Source organism: Tamandua tetradactyla, chromosome 11 (genome assembly GCF_023851605.1).
Source record: "Tamandua tetradactyla isolate mTamTet1 chromosome 11, mTamTet1.pri, whole genome shotgun sequence".
Lineage (NCBI taxonomy): Eukaryota > Metazoa > Chordata > Mammalia > Pilosa > Myrmecophagidae > Tamandua > Tamandua tetradactyla.
The window spans coordinates 3,556,212-3,568,772 of NC_135337.1; positions in this window are offsets into that span (position 1 = coordinate 3,556,212).

The following is a 12,561-nucleotide window of genomic DNA, read 5'->3' on the forward strand; positions in this document are numbered from 1 at the left end:
AGGCCTAATTTTAAGTACGCTTGACCTATCCTTTGTGGGGTTAAGTTTCATATGAACAAACCCCAAGACTGGGGGCTCAGCCTATAGCTTTGGTTGTCCACACTGCTTGTGAGAATATCAAGAATTCAACTTGGGAGGTTGAATTTTCCCCCATTCTCACCATTCCCTGAAGGGGACTTTGCAAATACTTTTCCACTCACTGATCAAATCACTCTGGGATTCATTGGAGCATCACTCTGGACAAACCAATAAAATCTCATGTCCTACCCAAGGTGGATGGGCCATGGTGGCTCAGCAGGCAAGAATGCTTGCCTGCCATGCCAGAGGACCTGGGTTCAATTCCTGGTGCCTGCCCATGTTAGAAAAAAAAAAATCTCATGCCCTACTGAAGGTTCCATGTATTTATGTTGTTCAACCAACTATCTACATAAGTTATATTAGGAAATGCACTAGTCAAAATATAAATTTTGTAACAAATAAACATTTTTTGCTTTAGTCTCACACAGAAGTTGAAATTTTTAAATATTAATTACCATCTATTTTCAGCACCCTGCAGAATGACATTCCTTTGCTCTTCCTCATGCACAAACATTTTTAAAATTTTAACATTTAGTCACTATCATTATGCACTCTAGGCATTCCTAGATTATAACATCTCAATCTTTATTGTCTATCTTTCTTTATGATTTCATTTATGCCCCCAGCCCTCTTCCCTCTATCACTCTCACATTCAGCTTCATTCAGTATTTTAACTAATTGTATTACAGTTGGGTAGTATTGTGCTGTCCATTTCTGAGTTTCTATCTTCAGCCCTGTTGCACAATCTGTAGCCCTTCAGCTCCAGTTACCCAATATCTTACCCTATTTCTATCTCCCAATGGTCTCTGTTACCAATGAAACATTCCAAGCTTATTCATTAATGTCAGTTCATATGAGTGAAACCATACAGTATTTGTCCTTTTATTTCTGGCTAATCTCACTCAGCATAATGTCCTTAAGATCCATCCATGTTGTTACATACTTCATAACTTTATTCTGTCTTATAGCTGCATAATATTCTATTGTATGTATATGCCACAGTTTGTTTAGTCACACATCTGTTGATGGACATTTTGGCTGTTTCTGTCTCTTGGTAATTATAAATAATGCTGCTGTAAACATTGGTGTGCAAATGTCCATCTGTGTCCTTGCCCTCATGTCCTTTGAGTAGAGACAGCATATAGATGGGTCCTGTTTTTTAATCCATTCTGCCAATCTATGTCTTTTGATTGGGGAGTTTAATCCATTAACATTTAGTGTTATTACTGCATGGGTATTACTTTCTTCTACCATTTTTCCTTTTGGATTTTATATGTCGTATCTAATTTTTTTCTTTTACCTTTACTCATAGTTTTCCTTTCTACACTCTTCTCCACACCTCTCTCTTCTGTCTTTTCGTATCTGTCTCTAGTGCTCACTTTAGTATTTCTTGCAGAGGTGGTCTCTTGGTCACAAATTCTCTCAGTGATTTCTTGTCTGAAAATGTTTTAATTTCTCCCTCATTTTTGAAGGACAATTTTGCTGGATATAGATTCTTGATTGGCAGTTTTTCTCTTTGAGTAATTTAAATATATCATCCCACTGTCTTCTCATTTCCATGGTTTCTGCTGAGAAATCTACGCATAGTCTTATTGGGCTCCTCATGTATGTGATGGATTGCTTTTTTTTTTTTTTTTTTTTTTCATTAATTAAAAAAAGAATTAACACAACAATTAGAAATCATTCCAATCTACATGTACAATCAGTAATTCTTAATAACATCACATAGTTGCATATTCATCATTTCTTAGTACATTTGCATCGATTTAGAAAAAGAAATAAAAAGACAACAGAATAAGAATTAAAACAATAATAGAAAGAAAAAAAACAAAAAAAACAAAAACAAAAAACCTATACCTCACATGCAGCTTCATTCAGTGTTTTAACATAATTGCATTACAATTGGGTAGTATTGTGCTGTCCATTTCTGAGTTTTTATATCCAGTCCCGTTGTACAGTCTGTATCCCTTCATCTCCAATTATCCCTTCTCTTTTTTTTTTTTTTAATTAACAGAAAAAAAGAAATTAACCCAACATTTAGAGATCATACCATTCTACACATGCAATCATTAATTCTTAACATCATCACATAGATGCATGATCATCATTTCTTAGTACATTTGCATTGGTTTAGAAGAACTAGCAACATAACCGAAAAAGATATAGAATGTTAATATAGAGAAAAAAATAAAAGTAATAATAGTAAAATCAAAACAAAACAAAACAAAACAAAACAAAAACCTATAGCTCAGATGCAGCTTCATTCAGTGTTTTAACATGATTACTTTACAATTAGGTATTATTGTGCTGTCCATTTTTGAGTTTTTTTTTTTTTTTTAATTTTTTTATTAATCAAAAAAAAGAAAAGAAATTAACACAACATTTAGAAATCATTCCATTCTACACATGCACTCAGTAATTCTTAGTATCATCACATAGATGTATGATCATCATTTCTTAGTACATTTGCATCGATTTAGGAAAAGAACTAGCAAAACAGCAGAAAAAGATATAGAATGTTAATATAGAGAAGAGAATTAAAATAATAATACTAATAATATATATATATATAAAAAGGAAAAAGAAAAAAACAAAAACAAAAGATACAAACACACAAACAAACAAACAAAAAACCATATTTCAGGTGCAGCTTCATTCAGTGTTCCAACCTAGTTACATTACACTTAGGTATTATTGTGCTGTCCATTTTTGAGTTTTTGTATCTAGTCCTGTTGCACAGTCTGTATCCCTTCAGCTCCAATTACCCATTATCTTACCCTGTTTCTAACTCCTGCTGGTCTCTGTTACCAATGATATAGTCCAAGCTGATTCTCGAATGTCGGTTCACATCAGTGGGACCATACAGTATTTGTCCTTTAGTTTTTGGCTAGACTCACTCAGCATAATGTTCTCTAGGTCCATCTATGTTATTACATGCTTCATAAGTTTAGTCTGTCTTAAAGCTGCATAATATTCCATCGTAGGTATACGCCACAGTTTGTTTAGCCACTCGTCTGTTGATGGGCATTTTGGCTGTTTCCATCTCTTTGAAGTTGTAGATAATGCTGCTATAAACACTGGTGTGCAAATGTCCGTCTGTGTCTTTGCCCTTAAGTCCCTTGAGTAGATACCTAGCAGTGGTATTGCTGGGTCGTAATCCATTCTGCCATTCTATGTCTTTTGATTGGGAAATTCAGTCCATTAACTTTTAGTGTTATTACTGTTTGGATAATATTTTCCTCTACCATTTTGGCTTTTGTATTATATATATCATATCTGATTTTCCTTCTTTCTACACTTTACTCCATACCTCTCTCTTCTGTCTTTTCATATCTGACTCTAGTGCTCCCTTTAGTATTTCTTGCAGAGCTGGTCTCTTGGTCACAAATTCTCTCAGTGACTTTTTGTCTATAAATGTTTTAATTTCTCCTTCATTTTTGAAGGACAATTTTGCTGGATATAGGAGTCTTGGTTGGCAGTTTTTCTCTTTTAGTGATTTAAATATATCATCCCACTGTCTTCTAGCTTCCATGGTTTCTGCTGAGAAATCTACACATAGTCTTATTGGGTTTCCCTTGTATGTGACAGATTGTTTTTCTCTTGCTGCTTTCAAGATCCTCTCTTTCTCTTTGACCTCTGACATTCTAACTAGTAAATGTCTTGGAGAATGCCTATTTGGGTCTATTCTCTTTGGGGTGCGCTGCACTTCTTGGATCTGTATATTTAGGTCTTTCATAAGAGTTGGGAAATTTTCAGTGATAATTTCTTCCATTAGTTTTTCTCCTCCTTTTCCCTTCTCTTCTCCTTCTGGGACACCCACAACACGTATATTTGTGCGCTTCATATTGTCATTCAGTTCCCTGATTCCCTGCTCAAGTTTTTCCATTCTTTTCCCTATAGTTTCTGTTTCTTTTTGGAATTCAGTTGTTCCATCCTCCAGTTCACTAATTGTAGCTTCTGTCTCTTTAGATCTACCATTGTAGGTATCCATTGTTTTTTCCATTTTTTCTTCTTTTTCCTTCACTCCCACAAGTTCTGTGATTTGTTTTTTCAGATTTTCTATTTCTTCTTTTTGTTCAGCCCATATCTTCTTCATGTCCTCCCTCAATTTATTGATTTGGTTTTTGAAGAGTTTTTCCATTTCTGTTCGTATATTCAGCATTAGTTGTCTCAGCTCCTGTATCTCATTTGAACTATTGGTTTGTTCCTTTGATTGGGCCATATCTTCAATTTTCCGAGCGTCATCCATTATTTTCTGCTGGTGTCTGGGCATTTGATCAGATCTCCCTGGGTGTGGGACCCAGCTGGTTGAAAGGTTTTTCTGTGGAATCTCTGGGCTCTGTTTTTCTTTTCCTGCCCAGTAGGTGGCGCTCGTGGCGGTCGTTTGTCTGCGGGGCAGTCGGCCCGGGAAACCGCGCGTGGAGGCGGGGGTCGCTGGCCGTGGCTTGGGGGAGTGCCGGTCCAAATTGCCCAGCTGGCCCGAGATGCCAAGCGTGACGGGAGGGCCCCGCTATCCAATGTTCCCAGTCAGACCGGGGAGCCACGTGCGTGGAGGGGACCCCAGAGGCCAGCCACCCCAGCCGGGAAAACGTGCACCCCTCGGGTATCTCACAGCAGTGGATTCTCCCTACCCGTTCAGCCGTTCCAGAATGGGGTACGTTGTCTTTTTGGTCTCTGTCGTGGCTCCGGGAGCTGTTTCGTATTGTTTCTGTTTCTTTAGTTGCTTTTCTGGAGGAGGAACTAAGACCCGCGCGTCTTACTAAGCCGCCATCTTCTCCCTGGATTGCTTTTTTCTTGCTGCTTTCAAGATCCTCTCTTTCTCTTTGACCTCTGACATTCTGTTTAGTAAATGTCTTGGAGTACATCTATTTAGATCTATTCTCTTTGGGGTATGCTGCACATCTTGGATCTGTAATTTTAAGTCTTTCATAAGAGTTGGGAAATTTTCAGTGATAATTTCCTCCATTAGTTTTTCTCCTCCATTTCCCTTCTCTTCTCCTTCTGGAACACCCACAACATGTATATCATGGGTCAATATTGAATGACAATATTGTCATTCAATTCCCTGAGTCCCTGCTCATATTTTTCCATTTTTTCCCTATGTTTTCTTTTTCTTGTTGGATTTCAGATGTTCCATCCTCCGGTTCACTAATCCTATGTTCTGCTTCTCGAAGCCTATCATTGTAGGTTTCCATTGTTTTTTTCATCTCTTCTACCATGCCTTTCATTCCCATAAGTTCTGTGATTTGTTTTTTCAGACTTTTGATTTCTGCTTTTTGTTCATTCCTTGCCTTCTTTATATCCTCCCTCAATTCACTGATTTGATTTTTGATGAAGTTTTCCATGTCTGTTTGTATATTCTGAATTAATTGTTTCAGCTTCTTGTATCTCATTTGAATTGTTGATTTTTTCCTTTGTCTGGGCCATAGCTTCAATTTTCCTAGTGTGATTTGTTATTTTTTGCTGGCGTCTAGGCATTTAATTACCCTAATTAGTTTATTCTGGAGATTACTTTCACTTCTCTTACCAGAGGTTTTCTTGCTAGATGACTTTGTTGTCTATCTGTTCTTTGACCTTCAGTTCAGCTTTTTCTAGACCTCTAGCTTAGGTTTTGTCTAACAGAGAATAATTTTTCAGTTCTCATTTTCTTGTTTCTTGCCCTGCTTGTATGGTGCCTTTTCCCTCCATAGGGAAAAGGAGGGTCTATGTAGGTATTATAGACTCCAGCTGGGTTTTCCCGAACTAAACTGACCTACGCTATCTTACTAATGAAGCTAGATCTGACCAAAATTAGCCGACCTGGCATGCAAAGTAGCTTAAACCTTCACCTATAATTGACCTGTACCATATTATAATAATAAAAGTCACACCCATCATCACATTAAGGCTGCCATTTTCTTACATTAGTTCTATTACTAGGCATGTAATCAATCTGTGCTGCTCAATAATGAAATGATCTCTAACTTCATTACCCCAAGCCATTTTACTCATTATCCTAAAACCCACCCATCTTTTTTTTTAACTTTTTTTATTAATTTAAAAAAAATTAACAAACAAAACATTAAGAGATCATTCCGTTCTACATATACAATCAGTAATTCTTAACATCATCACATAGTTGCATATTCATCATTTCTTAGAACATTTGCATCAATTTAGAAAAAGAAATAAAAAGACAACAGAAAAAGAAATAAAACAATAACAGAGAAAAAAAAAAGATTATACATACCATACCCCTTACCCCTCGCTTTCATTTACCACTAGCATTTCAAACTAAATTTATTTTAACATTTGTTCCCCCTATTATTTATTTTTATTCCATATGTTCTACTCTTCTGTTGATATAGTAGCTAAAAGGAGCATCAGACACAAGGTTTTCACATTCACAGAGTCTCATTGTGAAAGCTATATCATTGTTTAATCATCATCAAGAAACATGGCTACTGGAACACAGCTCTACATTTTCAGGCAGTTCCCTCCAGCCTCTCCGCTACATCTTGAAAAATGAGGTGATATCTACTTAATGCATAAGAATAACCTCCAGGATAACCTCTCGACTCTGTTTGGAATCTATCAGCCATTGACAGTCTCATTTCACTCTTTCCCCTTTGGTCGAGAAGGTTCTCTCAATTCCTTGATGTTAATTCTCAGCTCATTCTAGGATTTTTCTCAATCCTTTGATGCTGAGTCTCAGCTCATTCCAGGATCTCTGTCCCACGTTGCCAGGAAGGTCCACATCCCTGGGAGTCATGTCCCATGCAGAGAGGGGGAGGGTGGTGAGACTGCTCGTCTTGTTGGCTAGAGAGAGGGGCCACATCTGAGCAACAAAAGAGGCTCTTTTGGGGGTTACTCTTAGGCCTAAATTTTAAGTAGACTTGACCTATCCTGTGTGCGGTTAAGTTTCATATGAACAAACCCCAAGACTGGGGGCTCAGCCTATAGCTTTGGTTGTCCACACTGGTTGTGAGAATATCAAGAATTCAACTTGGGGAAGTTGAATTTCTCCCCACTCTCACCATTCCTCAAAGGGGGCTTGCAAATACTTTTCCAGTCACTGATCAAATCACTCTGGGATTCATCGGGGCATCACTCTGGACAAATCAACAAAATCTCATGTGCTACCTGACATTCCAAGTACTTATGACATTCAATCAAACTATCTACATGAGTTATATTAGGAAATGCTCTAGTCAAAATCTAAATTTTGTAACAAATAAACATTTTTTGCTTTAGTCTCACACATAAGGTGACATTTTAAAGTATTAATTATCATCTATTTTCAGCACCCTGCAATAATGACATTCCTTTGTTCTTCCTCATGCAAAAACATTTTTAAAATTTGTACATTGTACATTTCACTATTATTATACACTCTAGGCATTCCTAGATTATACCATCTCGATCTTTACCATCTATCTTTCTTTCTGATTTCATTTATGTCCCCAGCCCTCCTTCCTCTATCATTCTCACATTCAGCTTCATTCAGTGTTTTAACGTAATTACATTACAGTTAGGTAGTATTGTGCTGTCCATTTCTGAGTTTTTATATTCATTCCTGTTTCATAATCTGTATCCCTTCAGCTCCAATTACCCAATACCTCACCCTATTTCTATCTCCTGATGGTCTCTGTTACCAAGGAAATATTCCAAGTTTATTCACTAATGTCAGTTCATATCAGTGAGACCATGCAGTATTTGTCCTTTTGTTTCTGGCTAATCACACTCAGCATAATGTCCTTAAGGTCCATTCATGTTGTTACATACTTCATAACTTTATTCTTTCTTACGGCTGCATAATATTCCATCTTATGTAAATGTCACAGTTTGTTTAGTCAACTGTCTTTTGATGGACATTTTGGCTGTTTCCATCCCTTGGTAATTGTTAATAATGCTGCTATAAACATTGGTGTGTAAATGTCCATTTGTTCCTTGGCCTCATGTCCTTTGAGTAGAGACAGCATATAGATGGGTCCTGTTTTTTAATCCATTCTGCCAGACTATGTCTTTTGATTGGAGAGTTTAATCCATTAACATTCACTGTTATTACTGCATGGATAGTACTTTCTTCTACTATTTTGCCTTCTGGATTTTAGATGTCATATCTAATTTTCCTTCTTTTTACCTTTACTCATAGTCTTCCTTTCTACATTCTTCTCCACACCTCTCTCTTCTGTCTTCGTATCTGTCTCTTGTGTTCCCTTTAGTATTTCTTGCAGAGCTGGTCTCTTGGTCACAAATTCTCTCAGTGATTTTTTGTCTGAAAATGTTTTAATTTCTCCCACATTTTTGAAGGACAATTTTGCTGGATATAGAATTCTTGGTTGGCAGTTTTTCTCTTTAATAATTTAAATATATCATCCCACTGTCTTCTCACCTCCATGGTTTCTGCTGAGAAATCTACACATAGTCTTATTGGGTTTCCCTTGTATGTGATGGATTGCTTTTCTCTTGCTGCTTTCAAGATCCTCTCTTTCTCTTTGACCTCTGACATTCTGACTAGTAAGTGTCTTGGAGAATGTCTATTTGGATCTATTCTCTTTGGGGTATGCTGCACTTCTGGGATCTGTAATTTTAAGTCTTTCATAAGAGTTGGGAAATTTTCAGTGATAATTTCTTCCATTAGTTTTTCTCCTCCTTTTCCCTTCTCTTCTCCTTCTGGGACACCCACAACACGTATATTCATGCACTTCATATTGTCTTTCAATTCCCTGAGTCCCTGCTCATATTTTTCCATTTTTTTCCCTATAGTTTCTGTTTCTTGTCGGATTTCAGATGTTCCGTCCTCCAGTTTTGAAATCCTATGTTCTGTCTCTCGAAATCTACCATTGTAGGTTTTCATTGTTTTTTTCATCTCTTCTACTGTGTATTTCATTCCCATAAGTTCTGTGATTTGTTTTTTCAGACTTTCAGTTTCTTCTTTTTGTTCTTTCCTTGCCTTCTTTATATCCTCCCTCAATTCATTGATTTGGTTTTTGATGAGGTTTTCCATGTCTGTTCGTACATTCTGAATTAATTGTTTCAGCTCCTGTATGTCATTTGAATTGTTGGTTTGTTCTTTTGGCTGGGCCATATCTTCAATTTTCCTAGTGTGATTTGTTATTTTTTGCTGGCATTTAGGCATTTAATTACCTTAATTAGTTTATTCTGGAGATTGCGTTCACTTCTTTTATCTAGGGTTTTCTTGCTGGATGAATTTGTTGTCTATCTGTTCTTTGACATTCCATTCAGCTTTATCTGGACCTTTAGCTTAAGTTTTGTTTAACAGAGGAGAATTTTTCAGTTCTCGTTTTCTTGTTTCTTGCCCTGCTTATGTGGTGCCTTCCCCCCCACACACACTTAGGAGGGTCTACTTAGATATTATATACCCCAGCCAGATTTTCCCAGACCAAACTGGCCTCCTATCAGGGGGAAGGAGTCACCTGTGTCAGTTTTCCCTGAGGGTGAGACCCAGCAGGTTGAAAGACTTTCCTGTGAAGTCTCTGGACTCTGTTTTTCTTATCCTGCCCTGTGTGTGGCACTTGTCTGCCTGCAGGTCCCACCAGCATAAGATGATGTGGTACCTTTAACTTTGGCAAACTCTCCCTGCTGGGGGCATGGTGGAGACAGAGGAGAGGTTGTAGGCTGGTTTTAGTGGCTTCAAATTACCAAGCCCTCATGTCTGAATTCCTTGATGCAGGGATTCTACCTGGGTGGGGCTTCACCCCTCCCCTGGGGAAGGCACAGGCTCCAGACAAGCACCCAAAAGAGCTCACTTCTGCCTATGCCTGGGGCAGTTGCAGCCTGAAAAGGCTTGCCGCTGTATCCAGAGGCAGTCAAGCCTTTGTAGATACACAGCCACAAAAACCTCTGTTTCCTTCTTTTTTTTTCCCCCCTTTTTCTGTCAGTCCTGCCCCCTTGGCACCGGGGCAAAAATGAGCAAGCTCCGCTTTGATCAGGTTCACCTAAGCTGGAGGCCTATTTTTAGTAGTCAGAATTTGTTAATTAGTTCCACAATTGGCGTTTGATTGTGGCCAGTCCCTCCTGCTTGCTGGTAAAGTCCTTTCCTTTCCCCTCTGGGAAGTGGCCTGTGGGGGAGGGGTGCTGGCTGCCGCAGCTTTGGGAACTTACAGTTCGGGAGGGTGCTCGCAGTCTGGTCCAGCTGGTCCAGACTGGGGTACGCTGTGTGTCTGATCACTGACGTGGCCCCAGGAGCTGTTCTGTACCGTTTCTGGTTATTTAGTAGTTGTTCTGGAGGACGAACTAAAACGCGCACGTTGTTAAGCCGTCATCTTGACCCGGAAGCTCCCTACCCATCTTTTTATACTAGAAAACTCTTGGAGTTACTGCAATGCAAGGAGACATGTTTTAAGCCCATAGACTATCTGCTCTCCTTGCTTCATGCTTGGCAATAAATTCTTTCTCCCTGTGATACCCCAATGTCTCAAGAATTGGTCATTTTTATGCCCTGGGCAGAGCAGCCCTGCATTTGATTGATAACAATCCCATTAATCCCAAGCAATGCAATCTTTTCACACTTTTCCCTAAAAGTGAGAGGCTCATAAAGCTCTTTTTTATTGTTTTCCCTGAAGACCACTTAAGTCCCATTCACAAAAAGGGAAATTTTGATCTTAGTTAGAGAATTGCATTTTCCTCAACCTCTCTCTCTCTCTCCCTTTTTCAACTTTTTTATTGTATAATATAGCATATATACAAAGCAAAGAAAGCAAAAAGCAATAGTTTTCAAAGTACTCTTCAACAAGTAGTTACAAGACAAATCCCAGAGTTTGTCATGGGCTACCATACCATCCTCTCAGATTTTTCTTTGTAGCTGCTCCAGAATATAGGAGGCTACAGGGCTTACATATTTTTTATCACAATCAACTTTTTTCCTTCTTTTTTTTGTGAAAAATAACATATATACAAAAAAGCTATAAATTTCAAAGCATAGCACAATTAGTTATAGAATAGACTTCAGAGTTTGGTATGAGTTCCAATTCTACAATTTTAGGTTTTTACTTCTCGCTTGTCTAAGATACTGGAGACTAAAAGAAATATCAATATAATGATTCAGCAATCACACTCATTTGTTAAACCCTACCTTCTCTGTATAACTCCACCATCATCTTTGATCTTTCTCCTACTCTTTAGGGGTATTTGGGCTATGCCCATTCTACCTTTTTCATATTGGAAGGGCTGTCATTAATAAGGGGTTGGGAGATGGAACTAGCTGATGTTCTGGAAAAGTTGGCCCCTCTAGATTTCAGGTCTTATCTGGTTCAGGGACCCATCTATAGCTCATACTCTCTTTTCATACAGCAGTAGAACTCTCTAAGATTTCTAAGTTTCTTCTTGAGGATCTAGTTGGAACAAGCTAAAGAACAAAAGCCTTTGGCTCCTTTCCACCTATCTTCTGTAGGCTTCCATTTGCAGGTGTGGTTGGGGAGAACTTCTAGTGCTCTGTAGTAGCCTGCTGTCCATATTATGCAGCAAGTACTTTGAATAAACAGGAGCAGATTCTTAATCCCTCCAATTCTTCTTGGTCCTACCTCCTTGTTTCAGGCACACAGCCACTGTGATAAACATCCATCTCTTACCTTCCTTCAGAAAACTCAAGCTTGTCCTCATAAACCCAAAATGAATAGGGGTAAAAACTTTATGCTCAGATTATATAATTCTAATCTATCCAATCCTTGTGAAGGAGGTGGATCAGGTATAGGTCTTGGAATATCTGTGATCTAATAATTACTGTGACCGGCTCTCCTGCACCAAATCCCTCGTTGCTCCTTTTCACCTCCACTCTAATGTCCTCAAATCTCTGCGTGACTGGAAACTGCTATTGTGAGGGCCAAGGCCGATTCATTTTTTGGACCACTTAGCCATGTCTTGATTCTCCATTGTGCTCTATTTCCTTAGGAATAACAGAGATAGATTCTCTTTTTGATCATTGTTTCTTTGCACATGATCTGTTCTCTACATTTATTGCCCATTAAAGGATAGTTTTGTTTTGCAGTTTTCTGGGAAAGCCTCCCCACATTTTTTTCTTGGCATACTGTCCCTTGTTGCTGGCAACAAGTCCCCTATAGGCCTTCTCAGAAGCCCTAGGACTGATGTGAGGGCTTTGCCTCCTTGGCACTTCAGTGGCTGTCCGAGTTGCTCTGGGCAATTCCTGAATTGAACAGGCATTTCCTGCTGTCCGTCCCTAGTGTCAGCAGTTGGCAGGAATTAGGAGCCTGTTCTTAGACAGGCAGCTGGAACTTTTATTTAAATATTCTTCCAACAGGCCCCAATAATTGCTTGTTCACAGAAAACCTCTACCAGGTTCCATCATAGGGTCTCCAGTTTTAATAAAATTGTTACTTTCTTAATTGTTTTTCTTTCTTTCTCTCCCTTCCTTCCTTCCTGTCTCTCTCTCCCTCCTTCCCTCCTCCCCTCTTTCCCTCCTTCCTTCCTTCCCTCCCTCCCACCTTCCTTCTTTGTCTCCTTTTTTCCTCTCTTCCTTCCTTC